Source organism: Pongo abelii, chromosome 2 (assembly GCF_028885655.2).
Source record: "Pongo abelii isolate AG06213 chromosome 2, NHGRI_mPonAbe1-v2.0_pri, whole genome shotgun sequence".
Taxonomy (NCBI): domain Eukaryota; kingdom Metazoa; phylum Chordata; class Mammalia; order Primates; family Hominidae; genus Pongo; species Pongo abelii.
This window is the reverse complement of record NC_085928.1, coordinates 61,717,398-61,734,937: the sequence shown is the minus strand read 5'-3', so window position 1 is coordinate 61,734,937 and position 17,540 is coordinate 61,717,398. Positions and strand designations below refer to the sequence as shown.

Sequence of the window (17,540 nt, the reverse complement as noted above, 5' to 3'; positions counted from 1 at the left end):
TCACTCACATAAATTTCCAATGCCAAACATTTTACAGTTTTTCTTTCTTGTATTCTAACTGTTAATTTTAAATTTCTTCAAGGATTCTGTGGGTATTACTTAGCTTTGTGAAAGAAAATAGAAAGTCTGGTCTCCAAAACACTGGCAAAACATGGCCATGAGACAGAGGCATTATAAAGATTTAATTTCCTGCAGAAGTATTATTTGCAAGCTGTGCAAACAGTCTTTGGTTAAACAAAGAATCAAGATGATGGAGGTTTTACATCTCAGTTAAACAACCACAGATATAATTCCTGATTTAATTTTTATAATTAAAAATCCCTCAAAAATAGACTATTTTCTCATTTTCTATATTCTCTCTTAGAAAAAGGACTATGAAAGGCGTTCAGAAGACTTTAGGTAACAAATAAAATAAAGTATTTGCAATAGACTCTCCATTGTGTTCATGGCCTGGTGCAAACCTTTCACCATGTAGACAATCAGAAATAGGGTGTTATGAAAGAGAAAGTAGAATATAGAACCTAAAGGAAGGAAAGAGAGCACCTAAATTCATATCAGATAATGACAAATATATGCTAAGTTCATAAAATAATTCAGTACTAAAACAATTTCAAGTTTAAAAATAGCAGTAAGACTTAAAAGCCAATTACATGAAGGACTGAATGGAAAGGAAACCATTGAGCATGACTTTGGTTTTCCAGCTAGGTGATAGAATAGATGGTGATGCCATCTTAATTAGTTTCAAGTACCGACATAGAAGGAAAAGTTCATAGGTAGCAATTTAAACTGGGCTTCATTGGCCAGTTCTTGTGATCTTGGCTGTGCTTCTTAGTGCATCTACAGTTAGTTGCCAGCCATCTGCTTTTGGGGACTTGGCTTCTGGGGATAGGCTGGCTGTCAGCTGGGGTGACAGGTGGTGACTAGGCTTGATTTCATGGCTCCTGGGTCCCAAGAGCATGGTCCAAGGAACAAGCACTTTCCAATTCCCTCTTGCTTTATATAACAAACTTGTCTCATTGGCCAAAACAAGTCACAAGGTTAAACCCAAAGTCTATATGGAAAGAGACTACCTGAGGAAACAGATACAGGGATACACGATCAAAATAGCAGCTATTGGAGGAGGAGACTGAAGTAGTTGATTATTAGAGGGAATAACATCTCTAAAGGCAAGAAAAAAATTAAGATTATTTTCACAGCTTACATGTTGCAGGAAAATAAGGTTTATAAAAGATCAGAAGCATATCCAGGAGGACTGATCAACATATGCCTGAGGGACTTTGCTAATTGAAAAAATGAAAAGAGAAAGCAGAAGGCAATGTTTTGGGAAGTGATCAAATGAAGATACTAAGCATAACCAACACTTTTCAAGAAATTTGTCCATAAGGGGATTTAAGAAAAGGTAAAAGAGGGTTTAAATCTTTTTCTTGTTTTATTGTTTATGACATATAAGTTAGTAGCAATGGTGTTGTATAAACTTCACTGTGACCCAGTAGACTTTTCTCTGTTCTATAGACAACTATTTCATGAATGTTTGCTTTTATCCGACAGAAAGATTGAGGACAAGAGTGGGAAGAACTAGCTCCAGTGTTTTCTCACTTCAGGAAAAGCATCTCAAAATAAGTACACTATTTTAAGGTCAGTAGTATCATTGCTTGTCCAGTACGCACAGTCTTCTTTGAATGTACATGTTGGCCTACAAGTCACACCCTTATTTTTCTGATGGCAGCATTAACAAAGCAAATGAAAATAAAAATAAAAACTATTATGAGAGTTAAACAAAGGTACACTTTAACTCAAATTTCAGATTTCACTTAAATAATTGTGGTCTTTATTCTGAAATGATTATTCATTACTTAAGGGTTATGGAAGCTTAAGAAATATTTATTTTTTCTTTATCATATTGATCAACTCCAATTGGACCACTAGATATTACTTAGTCCTTCATATCTTCACCAGTTCAATCATTGTGAACCTGCCTGTTGTACTACCTACCTAGCTCCTTTCGTTTTTAAAATAACTAAGTAGATAAAGGAACCTAATAAAAACATAAACAAATAAAAACTCAGTTTTTCATTGAATAATAATCTTAGCAAATACACAGTTCCCATCCTGATTTTTGATACACGTATGATGGGAATATGGTATCTGTAAATGTTTAAAATATATGTGATATGGCTTGGCTGTGTCCCCACCCAAATCTCATCTTGAATTGTAGTTCCCATAATCCCCACATATTGTGGGAGGAACCTGGTGGGAGGTAGTTTAATCATGGGGTTGGTTACCCTCATGCTGCCCTCATGATAGTGAATGAGTTCTCACAAGATCTGATGGTTTTGTAAGGGGCATTCCTCTCTTCGCTCTGCACTTCTCCTTGTTGTTGCTATGTGAAGAAGGATGTGTTTTCTTCCCATTCTGGCATGATAGTAAGTTTCCTGAGGCCTCCTGACCATGCTGAACTGTGAGTCAATTAACCCTCTTTCCTTTATAAATAACACAGTCTCATGCATGTGTTTATTAGCAGCATGAGAACGGAATAATAAAATAAGAAATAATAAAAGATGCTCAGCGCAAAACTGCAGAGACTTTAGGCATGGCATGATTGTTTCAAAGAGTAGCCTTACAAATATAAAGTTGTGTAAAAATAAACTTTATTTTATTGACTACTGACTGCAACAGTCATTGCATTGACTACAAAAAAAAAATCATTAACTCAGGAGAATGCAAGTTCTCCTTTGACCAAAAATATGCCCCATAGAGACCCATGGCCCTAAAACACTTAGAATTATCCTTAAGTATCATACTGTAAAGTATTCTCTTGTATTTGGACAATGGCTTAAAGCAAAATTTCACCCCTAGATTTAACATCAATCAAATCTAATCAAGTCCTAAGTCTCCTTGTCTTAAAGGAAAGCATATGCTGTCACCTACATTTGGCAGGATGGATTTCTTTGTTTATTGCTGGAGTCCAATAGGTCTTTGTGTGTTACACAATGAAAATAAAGTGTATGAAGAGTGTGTCTTTAAAATTTATGCAAAGATTTTTTGGTCAGAGGAGAAATAGAGAAGTAAAAGGAAACTAAAGCAGCGTTAGGAGAAAGGGAGAGTGAGGCTAAGTGAGAGGGTGACAAGTTAGCAAAGTAACAGGAGGCGGTGAGTGACCTCATATACATAAAATATATATTAATTATTGTGTTATTCCATTCTCACATTTCTATGAAGAAATACCCAAGACTGGGAGATTTATAAAGGAAGGAGGTTTAATTGACTCACAGTTCTTCATGGCTTGAGAGGCCTCAGGAAACTTACAATCATGGTGGAAGGCAAAGGAGAAACCTTCTTCATAGAGCAGCAGGATGGAGTGAGTGCAAGCAGGGGAAATGCCAAATGTTTATAAATCCATCAGATCTCGTGCATTATCATGAGAACATCATGGGGAAAACTGCTCCCATGATGATTCAATTACCTCCACGTGGTCCTTCCTCTGACATGCGGGGATTATGGGGATTACAATTCAAGGTGAAATTTGGGTGGGGACATGGACCCAAACCATATAAGTTATATTCAGAATAATTTTTTAAAATGAGCATTTTTATTTAAAATTGTGTATGTGTGTGTGTGTATCCACATATACACATATAGATTCTTCTTTATCTTCCTGAGAAACAGGAAATACAAATGGCATCATTTCTAAATCATGCTTTTCAACAGGTGAATTTTTTGAACACCAAAATAATATAAACACACTAATAATGTTGCTTTCATCTTTATTTCCCCTAAACATTTCCAAATGTTTTCGTCATGCTACCATTATTTAGGGCAGGAGCCAAATTAGGCTCAGCCCATATGAATATCCTAGCTCGCCTCTCTTTGCCCTTACACAGAAATCATAATGGATGTTTCTACTGTTCACTGGTTGAGGTGTTGAAGACAATAAAACACCTACGTATGCATATTTTGTATACCTATGCATATTAAAATGAGATAAGGGGTAATATCTGTGAGTTCATCCACTTTGACATTAGAGTTTGCTTCAGGAAGATTGTTCATTATTTCTGATGGTACAGACTGGCTTTTATCACTGCTCTATACTGGAACACATAAAAAGCTTTTCTATAAATTGGTTTGCCTACATGTTAGACAATTTGAGAGAAAGTACTTATTGAAGACTGAGTTTACATGCTTCTATTAAATAATGCCAGTGTGGAAGATCTCTTCATAAACCGAATTTTACTTTAAATCAGGTGTACTGAAATGAGAAAGGGTAAGAGGTAAAAAGAATAGCAGAGTAATATAGGAAAAGGTGAGAGCAGAAGAACCAACCAAGAAAACCTGAGTTTAAAATATAGCAGGCCAGGTGCAGTGGCTCATGCTTTAATCCCAGCACTTTGGGAGCCCAAGGCGGGCTGATCCCCTGAAGTTAGAAGTTCGAGACCAGCCTGGCAAATGAGTAGAAACCCCATCTCTACTAAAACAAAAAAATTAGCCAGGCATGATGGCGTGTGCCTGTAGTTCCAGCTACTCCAGAGGCTGAGGCAAGAGAATTGCTTGAACCCGGGAGGCGGAGGCTGCAGTGAGCCGAGATCATGCCACCACACTCCAGCCTGGGCAACAGAGTGAGATTCCACCTCAAAATAATAATAATAATAATAATAATAACAATAATAATATTTTAAAAACCATAGCAAATGTTTTCTGTACAACTAGATACATTAGAATGTCATAAGAAAAAATGTCATAAAAAATTTATTTATGAAAATGATAATGCTGAAATACAAAATGAAAAATTTGCATAAGTAGATGAAAGTAAGAGAAAGAAATATTATGCATATTTATGTACATTTTGGAAATATAACAAGCAGTGAATTTGAAACGGTTTAAAAGGAAACATGAATAAATAATGTATAACCTGATTTATACTAGGGGAACAAATAAACAGGAATGTATTAAATTGTGATTCAAAGGCCATATCAAATCAAGTCATATTATTTAGCAGAACTTTCAGGCATGTCAGAGATCTATTATGTTTTGCAAATACCATATACCTAAAGGTAACTGGGATTCATTTTCCTCTTTTGACTTGGTAATACTTACAAAAAAATATATAATCACCATGATTGGGAAGTAAAAACAATTAGCACTGAGTATTTACTTAATGTAAGGCATTAGAAATCTAATATTTTATCAAAAATGCCTTAACAATTATATTGAAATACTGCACTTCTGTGGTGCACAAAAATATATGATCTCACAATTAAAGAGCAGAAATAATTTCAAGGTGTATATTATTGTCAACAACATAAATAAAGATAAGTAATACATCTAAAAGTAAACAGCTAGAGAATGGTAAGATGGGAATTTCAAACTAGATCTTACATTAAATAATGTTCTATTCAACTGTTCATTCAAGTAATAAGTTAAGCTCCTATGCCAGACATGACAGGTATGGGTTTTTAAATAATATTAAAAATGAAAATGGTGATTTGACTTCAGTAGTATTCACAAATTGGAGACATAAAAATAACATTATCTTTCTCTCTCTTTCACTCTGTGTGTGTGTGTGTGTGTGTGTGTGCATGTGTGTAAGAGTTTGTGAGTCATATTTTCCTTAAGATTTACAATGTTTTAATTTTCAATTCTTAAACTATTTGGCTACTAAGTCTGTTTTATCATTTAAAAAAACTCAAAGATGTATTTTTCTCAATGAAGATTATAATAAGCCTAGAATGAGTGATTTGTTTTCCCTATTTTCAACATTTTATTAATTAAAACTTCATTTTACTAGTATAACAATAATGAAGGTATAATCATGGTTTTACTATGAAAATTTCTTATATATTCTCATTATAACCCCCAAGAGAAATTCACAGATATTTTTAATTGCTGAAATAAAAGTAACTGGCTTGTATATTGATATGTGCATTAAAGTAATTTTCTAGATCAATGAATTCGTGATAGAAATAGTTGCCTGTACTAAAATTATGTTTCTTCTTTTGCTCTAAAAATCCTTTAATAAAAATCTTCTACTTTTTAAATTACTGAATTATTTTAAAGGTAATTTAGTACTTAATAACATGTAGACATGAGTGGATTTATCTGAATAGAAACTGTGGGTTGGAGCACAGTTTTCTCATAAATTAGAGTATAATTCTTTTTTCATGTAAGTTTATTGTATCCGATTGTATATAACTGAAATAATGGAAGATCAACCTCTAGTAATCTTGTAAAACAGAAATGCACTTAGTATAGCATCAAATCTATTTTATAGAGCTGAATTTGGAGGAAGCAAAAATTCTAAGAAAAACAAGAAAATTCAGCATAGGCAAATATAAAAAAGCAGTTTATAAAATTCTGAGTGCAAATGATTATCTTAATAAATCATTCTGAATGGATTTTGATTTTCAAGTTTATAAAGCTACAATATAGTCATCACAATCTGCTGGATGCTATCCAAATTTATTGAACTATGTCTTTAAGACCTGAGCCAATCACCAATATATTATTAATTCCTGCATTAATACAACTGATGATGTCAGTAGTAATATTATTATACTATAATAGGGCACAAAGCTTTGAAAGTAGGATAATTTAATTTGTTTTGCAGAAATATAAATGGACTCCCATTTAAAGATTTGAAACAGTTGTAAATGTCATGAGACAAACCTATTGAGTGTGATTTGGAAATTTGGGTTTTAACTTGCATTAGATACTAAAATTCTTACTGCTCCACACAGATGCTCAGCATGGTCACCTTAAGTATGTTAAATATTCCATTTATTTCTAATTTTGAATTTTGTTTACTCCTTATTTTTGATGTAGGTTTATGAAAATCACATGATAAAAATGCTATAGTAAAGGGCTTATCTTCATGATTATATAAGGGGGTGTGTGTGTGTGTGTGCATATGTAAGTACACATATATATATCTATATGAAATTATGTGTGTGCATGTATGTGTATTTTCTAGATTTAACTGACTGGCAATGATTTAACTATACACGTGTGTATCATGAAGATTTAATTACACTGAACCTGGTGGATCTATCGGTGATGAAATATAATTCAACTATACCACTCTGCTACTTTCCCAGTGTTTTCATAGGCTTCCCAATCCTAACAATAACTACCAAAATTATTCAAAATAATTGTGGCCCATAATGTTATGTCTAACTTAATTTGGGTGAGGGCAGACTTCATAATCTTTCAGTAAAATAAAGATTAAAATTGAAGTTTTAAAGAAAACCACAATTTTTCTAATTCCAGAGCTATTCTCAGGATTAGAAAAAAAAGCTAGGGAAGATAAACAGTAGCAATACTTCTGGTTGCAAGAGACTAATAAAAATGTTTCATGAGGATAATATTTTTGCAAAAAAGGTAAGAAAAATTAGCATTAAATAAGATATATCATAATTTTTACAGATGAAAACCACTTCTTGACTATCTACATATTAAAACATTTCCTTGTGCATTCTGCTTGGCATATGGTGACTATAGAATCTTCCTCCTTAAACTGCTGAAAATTATTGCCTTTCTGTGATTAATTGCCTTTTCCTTATGTTAAGAAATTCTACCATAAATAATACTGCATAAAATATCTGTAGGCTATCAACATTAAATTTAAGAACACCAATATGCACATGGAAACCATCCGAATATTATTTTCTTCTGTCCATCTAAACCAGGAGACTGTACATCTGTTTGTTGAGAGACATTTACCGTATTTGTTCTTAGATTCCTTTTAGTTATTTTCAGTTAGAAACACAATATTCCTGTTCTTTAGTTAAAAAAAAATGTAGAGGAAATAGAGGTATGAGGCTTTAAAAATGTAGACAAAGGATCTAATGAGAGTACAAAAGCTATGTGCCAAGTTTAATGAAAACAATTTTTTCAAATACAACTTTCAAAGCAAAAAGTATCAGCCTCAAAAAACAAGATTATGCTTTCCTGGATAGGTAAAATATGTCCCTTTGAAAAGGAAATAGTCTATCAATATTAAAATTTTGTCTATTAAGATAAAATTACATCAATTTCTAGTATTTTTACATTCATTCACCACACACTTGCACATATTTATTAATACTTTCCATGAAAAATGCATCATTTTTAATACTGAGGATCAGGAATGACCAAGATTATCACGAACCCCAGCACTCACGGAACTTGAAGTATGAGAAATCAAGGACATTAAACCAATAAGCAGCAATCTCTAGTCTTTCTCTGAAAGACATCCTATGTTATTGATTATCTCAGATGTAAATGTGCCTGAAAGCAATACCATTATATGGAAAAGTGATAATCCAACTAATGAAGTCCTAAACAAGTAATCATACAAATCCTTATTTGACAAAGTTTAAAAATTGGTATATTGAATATACAAATAAGTGAAAGACTTTTTGTGTTGGCCATTTCTCTCATCTGAAAATATAGATTTGGGGATATAGATGTTTTTGTGACAGGGTTAAATGGACTAAGAGTAGCATTTAATGTTAAGTGGCTTGTGCAGAGACCGCTAGCTATGAAAACACTTTTCCTCCAGTACCTATCTTTACAGCTGGTCTGCATTGACCATCTTACTCTTCCATTAAGTGTGACTGTGTGGCTAAATGACAGAGGAATGTAAGGAGAAGGGGCTGTTTATTTCCTGGGGTTGAGCCATTAAAAAGTTTCACACCACTCTGCTATGTTTTCTTCTTCTTCCTGCTGACTATGACATTCTGACAGGTCTTTTTTATTTTGTTTTGTGTTTTAAGAAGATGACAAGGCTCTTGTTTGTCAGCCTGTTTTCCTGAATTTCTTTGGGGAAGAGGCCCACTCTTGGGATCAATATGCGAACAAGAAAAAATATGTGTATCTCAGCTGCTTAATCAATTATGCAACTGGGATCTATCTGTTATAGGAGCTAGCTTTACCTAACTAATATATTTATCACAGGGAATCATACAGCAAAATGAGCACATTTTTAGCTAGAATCAAAAAAAGAGAATGAAAATGGATGAGGAAATGAAAAAAACTGGAAATGAAAGCAGACAAAAAGGAGATCTGAGTTACTGTACACTTAAGGCTGCTCCCAGCAGATGTGAGGGGAAAAAAAAAGAAAACATGGCTTCTATTCTAGACTGTGATGGGAGTTAAATAGAGATAGATGCTTCTTGACTGTCAATGGCATTTTGTATTTTAAGGTTTGCAAAATATCCTCCTCCTCTAAACTGAACTTCTTGGTTAATCTCTGAATGCCAGTTTCCTGGCTGTTGAAAAAGAGGGAGGTTAACATCCCCTGCTTATTACTAATTATTAATTAACACTTTGAAATTCTATAATCAACTCTATGCTTTTTATTGATCACCAGTGCCAAAAGAAGTGAAATTGAGTTAGAAACATATACACTTTTGTTTGTTTCTGAGAATTTGTCTGTATCTTAATTCAAGGCTTATATTCAAGAACTTAGATACTCTGTAAATTCTACTTAGATGGACACATACACACAGATAAAATGACAATGCACACATGTTTTCTGCATACATACACATAAGAACAGATCTAAGTAAGTCAAAGAAAATTTCAATATTCGAATGCAGAAATTCCAAAGCTAAACATAACTAGGAAGAGTTAGTTTTAGTAAAAAGAAAAAAAGTCAGTTAATGAGCAGTTAATATTATGAAAATTCTCTTTTTCCATATGGATGCATTGAGTGTCTTATTCTGCACAGTTTTAAAGCTGGTCCAACTTGTTTTATGTTTCATAAATGCTTTGGTTAGGACCGATCTTGCTAACCTCAACTTTATTCTCTCCCCATGATATTTTCATTTGCTTCCAATAGTGTCAGAGGTGCACAGATTCTTTTATCAATACATTTTATACACATACCAAAAAATAAAAAAAAGAAGAGAAAGAAAAAATACAATACTACAGCAGCTTGTGAAGGTTCAGTGCATTTACTATCCCTTTTGCTGAAAAACTTCACCTTTCTTGATTTGTGACATTCTGCCTCAACTTGGAAAGAAATGGAACTAGTTCTTTCTGATCATTCACAAAACACTTTTAGGAAAGAGCAAAATCCCTTCTTCAGCTCATTATAGATGAGCCATCTAGAGAGATGGAACTTGAAGAAAGACATATTTCATTTTGGAAAGAAAAATCCTTTTCAGAAATAATTCTATCAATGTGTCATAAATGTCTGGCCTGTTCTCCATTTCTTTTTGAATATTTACCTGCAAAGAGAGACCCTTTTTAGACCCTTTTAGAAGTTCCTTTATTCATTCCTACCTAGCGGCTTCTATGGGTACATTTTTCTAGTATTTCCATCAAATGTTTAGTATCTGTTTAAAAGCATGTAATATGTAAGTGTAGATTCAAAAGCTAAAACTAATTTCAAAATATTAAGTATAGTACGAATAATATCAGGGAGATACATATTTTGCTCAAATAACTTATGATGCTTTATAAGCAAGCTTTGTTTTCCCCATGCAAATAGTAGAAAAATACTGAATTCTAGACTCTTTCTTGAGAAACTTTTCAGTTTATTCAACTTAAAATAGTGAATAAGTATTACATTAATGCAACCATAGGAACATTAATTTTTATTTAATTTCCCTAAAGAAAGATATGGATTGATTTGTGAATTGACCAATGGGCTTAAGAAGTTCAGGAAATGCTGTTATTCTAACGTGATAATTATTTAATGTTACTGACCCAATGAACTGTAACCTATGCTTCACTAAACAAAACGCTTATGGTCTAATTTAGATTGATAAAGTGCTCACTTTCAGGGCTCACATAAATTTGTTGGAAGAGTTATTGTTTTCTAATTCTTAAAAATAAGAAGATTGTCTTAATCCATATGAGAAAGGAGTTGCCAGAGCCAATGAGGGGCACAGTTTAAATTACACCTGTCATGAGACACAGGATAAGTGACATGTATCATGACATGTATCACAGACGATGAAGTCCAGGCACTAATTTATTACATTGCTAACTTAAAAAATTAAGACTATTGTATATCTGTCCTTTGAAAATTATCAAAGTATATGGAAAATCATGCCTGTATTTAGAGAAGTAGAAAGTAATTTAAGACCAGAAAACTCCTTTTGTGGCCTTAAATAGGTGCATGAACAAGAAAGGAAATTAGTTAACAAATTTGAAGGGATACCCCAGACAGTTACAGTGCCATGGCTTTATGTTTCCTATTATCTGCTATACACTTACTGCTTTTATCTAGACAAAATTCTCACATATTTCTAGAATCAAAATCAAAAAGCAATCTTCATATTTAATCTCCCTATCATATAACATCATTGCATTTGGATATTTGGCACTTTGGAAGGCTGAGATGGGAGGATCACTTGAGCCCAGGAGTTTGAGACTAGCCTGTGCAATGTAGTGAGACACTTTACCTACAAAAAATAATAATAATAAAACAGCTGGTGGTGGTAGTGCATGCCTGTAGTCTCAGCTACTTGGGAGGCTGAGGTGAAAGGATCAGGATTGCTTGAGCCCACAATGTCAGGGCTGCAGTGAGCCATGAGGGTGCTGCTGCACTCCAGCCCAGGTGACAGAGCGAGACTCTATCTCAAACAACAACAGAAAATTGATATGTCATTACCTGTGCTTCATTTTTTGTGATTTTTACAGCCATATGAGGATTCTTGAAATTTTAGACTCCCTCTCAAATAAGCACATAGAATTGGGGTTTTGGTCTAGAAATGACATCGATGACTATAATATTTTACTTTATTATCTTTCAGATAAGAACACTAAAGCCTAGAAAGTTGAAGCAACTGCCACCATAGCACAGTTAGTTACCCATAGAGTTGTCTGAGGAATCAGGTTTTCTGTTTCCCAATCCAGTGCTATTTCTATATCTTATTGAAAGAGGCTGAAGAAATGCTGTTTTTTTGTTTGTTTTTTGAATCACATATAAATTTGCAACATGCAAGTACATTGCATTTGAACACATATTTTTATTTGAGCCACCACTGTTTTATGTTCTAGCATCAAAACACTAAATGAACTTAGTTGCTGCTTTGTTTTCCCTTTTTTTCTCATTGATGTCTGGACACTGCAATGGAGATGTCACAAAATACTGTATTTTCTACTTATAGGTCAAAATCAGGCAAAACCAAGCATTGTCACCTGTTAAAATGAAGTAGATGAAGTTTTTAATATGTGAAATATCAAACTGATATGCAAAATCTATAGAACAAATCATATATATGTATATATGTGTATATATATATGTATATATATATATAATCAGATTCCATCAGTAGCATGTAGATATCTAAAAATAATTTTCAAACTACGAAGTAAATTATGATTTTTTACTATGAATGTTAGAGTTTTAACAGTGATTGCTATTGTGTAGACTTATCAATTTAGCCAAGAAGTTTTGTTCATATTATTTTTCCCAGTTAAATAAAAAAAATGTATTTTAAATTTTATTTATTTATTTATTTATTTATTTTGAGATGGAGTCTCGCACTGTAGCCCAGTCTAGAGTGCAATGGTGCGATATGGGATCACTGCAACCTCTGCTTCCTGGGTGCACGTGATTCTCCTGCCTCAGCCTCCCAAGTAGCTGGGACTACAGGTGCCCACCACCAGACCCAGCTAATTTTTTTTATTTTAGTAGAGATGGGGTTTCACTGTGTTGCTCAGGCTGGTAGTGAACTCCTGAGCTCAGGCAAACAGCCTGCCTCTGCCTCTCAAAGTGCTGGGATTACAGGCGTAAGCCACTGCGCCCGGCCAATAAAATATATTTTAAATAAATATCCATGTAACCTGAAAACCATTTGTTAATGAACTTATGGTAAAGGAATTAATATGAGACCATCAAATAATTACCATTGAAGCTAATCTATGTAAGAAAGAAGAACTTAAAAAGACACATTATCGTCTGAACAATAATAAATTATAATCAACAAAACTAACAGATATGATAATTTACTATCTGTGTTGTATAGATTTTAATAAATCTGTTGTACAACAGATGCAAAAGATTAGATACATACATAAGTTTAAGATGCTAAATTACAGTCGGTTTCCATCACTTATTAAACAGTGTAGATCTACCAGCATCTTTTGTAATTTTATTTCTGATGAGTACTTCTGGAATAGAGATGGAGGTATGTGCATCGTATTGTCTTTCTGCAACCCACTTTTTAATGTGGCCAGACCCTTTGTTTGTTTGGTGCGTATGGAATTTTGGGTCTGAAAATTTAAATTGTTTCTGTAATGCCACATTTAGCAACTTGGGATGTGGAAGTGCGAGAAGGTCGTGGTTGGAGGTGGCAGCACTCTGATGGAACTGACATCTGCTGCACAGCAGACTGGATATTGGGTGATAGAATAAAAGATCACGAAAATCCAACCAGCCACAAGAAATTTAGTGACAAGAAAACTTCATGTATTAAATTTGCACTAGTAAGTGACTACTCTGCAAATTTAATTTCTTCTTATCAATAAAATAGCCAAGGTTGCACATAATATAGAAGTAACATATTACTTAGAACTAGATCATGAGGGTGAAAACACAATTTTACATTTTGAAATCTCTTTTGCTTAAGCACACTTTATCATTTCATTACATGCCTTCAAAGCAGCCGCCGGCTTATTTGTACATTGGGAGCAGTATCCTTCTGGCTTATGCCCAATATTGACACAGTCAGCCATTAATAGGTTAGGTGTGCATCACGGTAAATCAGGTAATATATTTAAATCACTAGAGTGAACTTTAAGGCAGTCACTAATAAAACTAAATAAGACAATTAGGAATGTTTCACTTTATGGTACACACTTTGTTACTAGCAGTAAAATATTTGACATCTATTCACTTGGGTAAAGTGTATTGAATATATTTCAAGTAAGTTAAAAAATATGGTACAATAGTAGATAATGAACATAAATTTTTATTGAGTCAATTTGTTGTTTCATACCCTGTGGGAGCTGCTAATCTATGACAAAAAGTGATGGCAAAAACTGAACACATATTTATTAAATACAATACATAAAGAGTTAACGGGAAGTAGATTTCAGCACATGATTAAGAACATATATTATCAGGTTGAATGAAATAGAAACAGAAATTCAAATGAAATATTGCTAGCACAGCCTGATTTACTTTCTCCTGGTATTCAACAAAATAATTATGGAGACAGAAAAAAAATGAAAGCTCATGATAAAATTGGACAATGGGACTCATCAACATATCAGAAGCATTTCAGGAAAATATCTCTGAACTACAAGACCAACATAACTAAACTGATGTAAAGAATTATTTATTTTCCACTCCTATGCAATTGCAAGAGCAAAATTCCAGCATCACAAAACTAAAGTGTGTGCAGGAGTCTCTTCTTTGCTCCAAATGTGCAAGGCCTGTGCCACTCACTTGAAAACTTAGTGTCCATCCTTCTGCCACATAGTGGCTGTTTTCAAGGAGCAGAATATTATTCTTTAGTCAACTAAGTTTTAGATATAAGAATCTCTTCTTTATCCATCTGAACGGTTTTAGAATTCAGGTGAGCATACTTCCCAGTTCACCAGGGACAATCCTAGTATGTTCTAGGGCCCTGACATAACTATTAATAGAGAGCTCTTTCATTCTCAAATTTTCTTTTTATGGACAATAACTTGTATGTTTATCTTACCTAGAGCACATATACTCTAGGTACATTATACACCTGGTTATATGGAGAATTGGCAGTTGCTTGCAGTGTCAGGAAGGAAATTTGGACATTTTAAAGTAAAATAGACACAATTAATACAGGCATTGCCCTTGTAAAAATTAGGTATTACTCTCTTCTATGTACTTCCTCTATTTAGACTATCAGGCCAAAAGATGGTGAGAATAGAAAACTGCATCATATTCTAATAGGTCTATAGTAGTTGCATGCCATTTAGACACCAGGAACTGGTTCAGGAAATATGCACATTTTCCTCCCTTTCATTTGCATATGAGGGGCATTTATTCAACATTCATGCTGCCAGAAAGTGGAATCAAATGCGATCTGGGCACTGTGTTGGAAAACACAAACATTGGATAAAATTTCCTCGTTCATGGATGAGTAAACAGAACAAAAACATAGATAGGGCTTTGCCATACATACTAATTACCCTACACAGGATATTTTCTTAGTCATATACTCAAGAGGATACAAGATAGGTGGACTCAATGAAAAAGGAGAGAAATGAAAAAGTCAAGTAAAAATAAATAAATTGATTAAAAATACATGATAAAATGTATGAAGTAAAAAAGAAATGCAAGGAAATTAAAAATGTGATTGAATAGCTAAAATCTGAGTTAGAAATAGAGAGCATCTCTGATATTAAAACCCAAATAAAGGAATTAGAGGAAATTGAAAAGCTCCCAGGAAATACAGAGATTCTATGACATCTGAATTAAAACACTGGGAAAGAAGATGATATATATGATAGATTGGAGTTGAGGATCGACCTTAGGAATATTAGAGGGAAAATCAAGCATAATTGTGGCTGTAATAACTAAAAATAAATTTTGAAATGAAAAATATACTTAATATGAGGATTACACATTCTCACCACCTCATAGACAACATTAATGAATCCTCAATTAAGCAGGTGTTAGAAAAGTTTAATATTTTAAGAATATATTTTAAAATCTTAGAAGCATCCAGGTTGATAATTTTCAAAAGAAGCAAAGGGCTTCTGACTTCTTTTCAAAAGTAATTGCCAGAGGACATCAGAATAATAGCTGTAAGGCTGAGAAGACATTTTATATTCACTGAAGCGTTTCTTTGAGAAAGCTTAGAAAACATACTTTCTACATAGCTGGACACATATCAAACAACCAAGAAGGGAATAATATTAAAAATTCAAAGCTGAGCTCTTTACATTCTCTGCCATTCTTCCCAAAGCCTACCTCCCTAAAATTATTAGAAAAAGCAGCACTTTAGAAAAAAACAAAAAACAAACAAACAAAAACACAGAATAAATCAGTAGTCCAGGTTTGTATACCCATTACTAACTTCACCATCTTCAGTAAATCACTTAACTTCCCTGACCTTGGTTTACCCATTTATAAATAGGATGATTATAAAACCTACTTTACAACTCTGTTGAGAACATAAAAGGAGATAATTAATACAAAAATGACCTTATAACACTTTTGTTATACTAATATAAACAATTATTATTAATCATCTAGGGACTTGCAATTTCTTTAGGAGGAACAAAGGTTATTTCCACAGTCCTTTCTTGAAATGACCCCACTCTTGATATGCTGATGCATCTCTTAATACATAAGGAATTTGGAACTGAATAGCATTTTACATGAGAAAATATTCCTTGTTAAGTCTTTCAAATGCTAATTTTAGGTTTGGTTATATAACAACAAATATCCTTGGTGCTAAAGACTTGACTTTGAACATAAAGTATCTGCTTCCTTCCTATGTGTATACAAGTATTCTGTTTCCTCCAGTCCAGCTTTTTACCAGATTCTTTATACATTTGTTTCTTATACAGAGCATGTCTACTCATGACATTGTCTTATTTAAAAAGATTTCATCTTCCCATCTCTGGATGACTCCATCTATTGCTGATAATTGATAATTCCTTTTAATTGCTAGAATAATTCAGTCACATTATTAATTTTATTTTTAACTATATGCTTAAATGGAATACTTTATAGTGTATCACCATGTACTGTTTTTTTCCTCTGGGAAATTGCTGTTCATACAAAAAAGTTTTATATTTATAAAATCCTTATAATATAGTACTTAGAAAAAAGACACAAATTAGATATAAACTTGATACTGAATTTTTTAATATAATACGGAAGAAAAGAAATATACTAACATTATGATAGTACATATACTGAGTTGATAACATTATGTTCTTATTTCTTTTTCCCATTTCCCTCTGTTCATTTTATAAATTATAAAATCATACAAAATTTCTATTAAAAGTGTAATAAAAGAAGACAAAGTTCTTGTAAGCCAAGGCAGAGAATGCTCTGAAAAGAAAAGGAGGCATGTAGGCCGAAAGTAAAAAGGGATGTGTAAGACTGCCAGGCAATATCAGTAAAGAGGGTATGGGTAAGGACAGAGAAAACAAATCTAACACTCTTTGATGAAAAGCTGTGGGATGAAAGCTGATATTCTCCAGCCTGATGCCTAGATTATGCAGCTATAGGAGGAAAGAAATGAGAAAAGAATTACAGGCAAAGAAATTGGAGAAAAGGATCATTTTGTCAGCTGCAGATTGGCAATTGATTAGAGATGGATAACGTTTAGCAGGAGGACAAAGGAGGAGTTGTGCAGTGGTCAAAATGAGAGATGGCCACATCACCAACCCACTTAAATGCTGTAAGAAATGTTTCTAAGAAAGCACGGTTGAATGAAGAGATATGTTCTTTACTCAGAATAATTTGTTAAGGTGGCAATAAATCATGTGCTTCTATAAATGAACCACCAGAAGGGAAATGAATATAAAGCTACCTCTGTATGGGTGAAGATGGTGTTATTTCCAAAGGACTTCAGCATTGTGAATATATCAGTAAAGTGCCATACAAC

General features: G+C 33.3%; 1 protein-coding gene across 6 annotated transcripts in view; it reads right to left on the bottom strand.

The window, feature by feature from the left end:
• CADM2 (cell adhesion molecule 2) overlaps positions 1-17,540 on the bottom strand; it is a 1,121,146-nt gene that overhangs the window by 298,786 nt on the left and 804,820 nt on the right. The window lies entirely within an intron of this gene.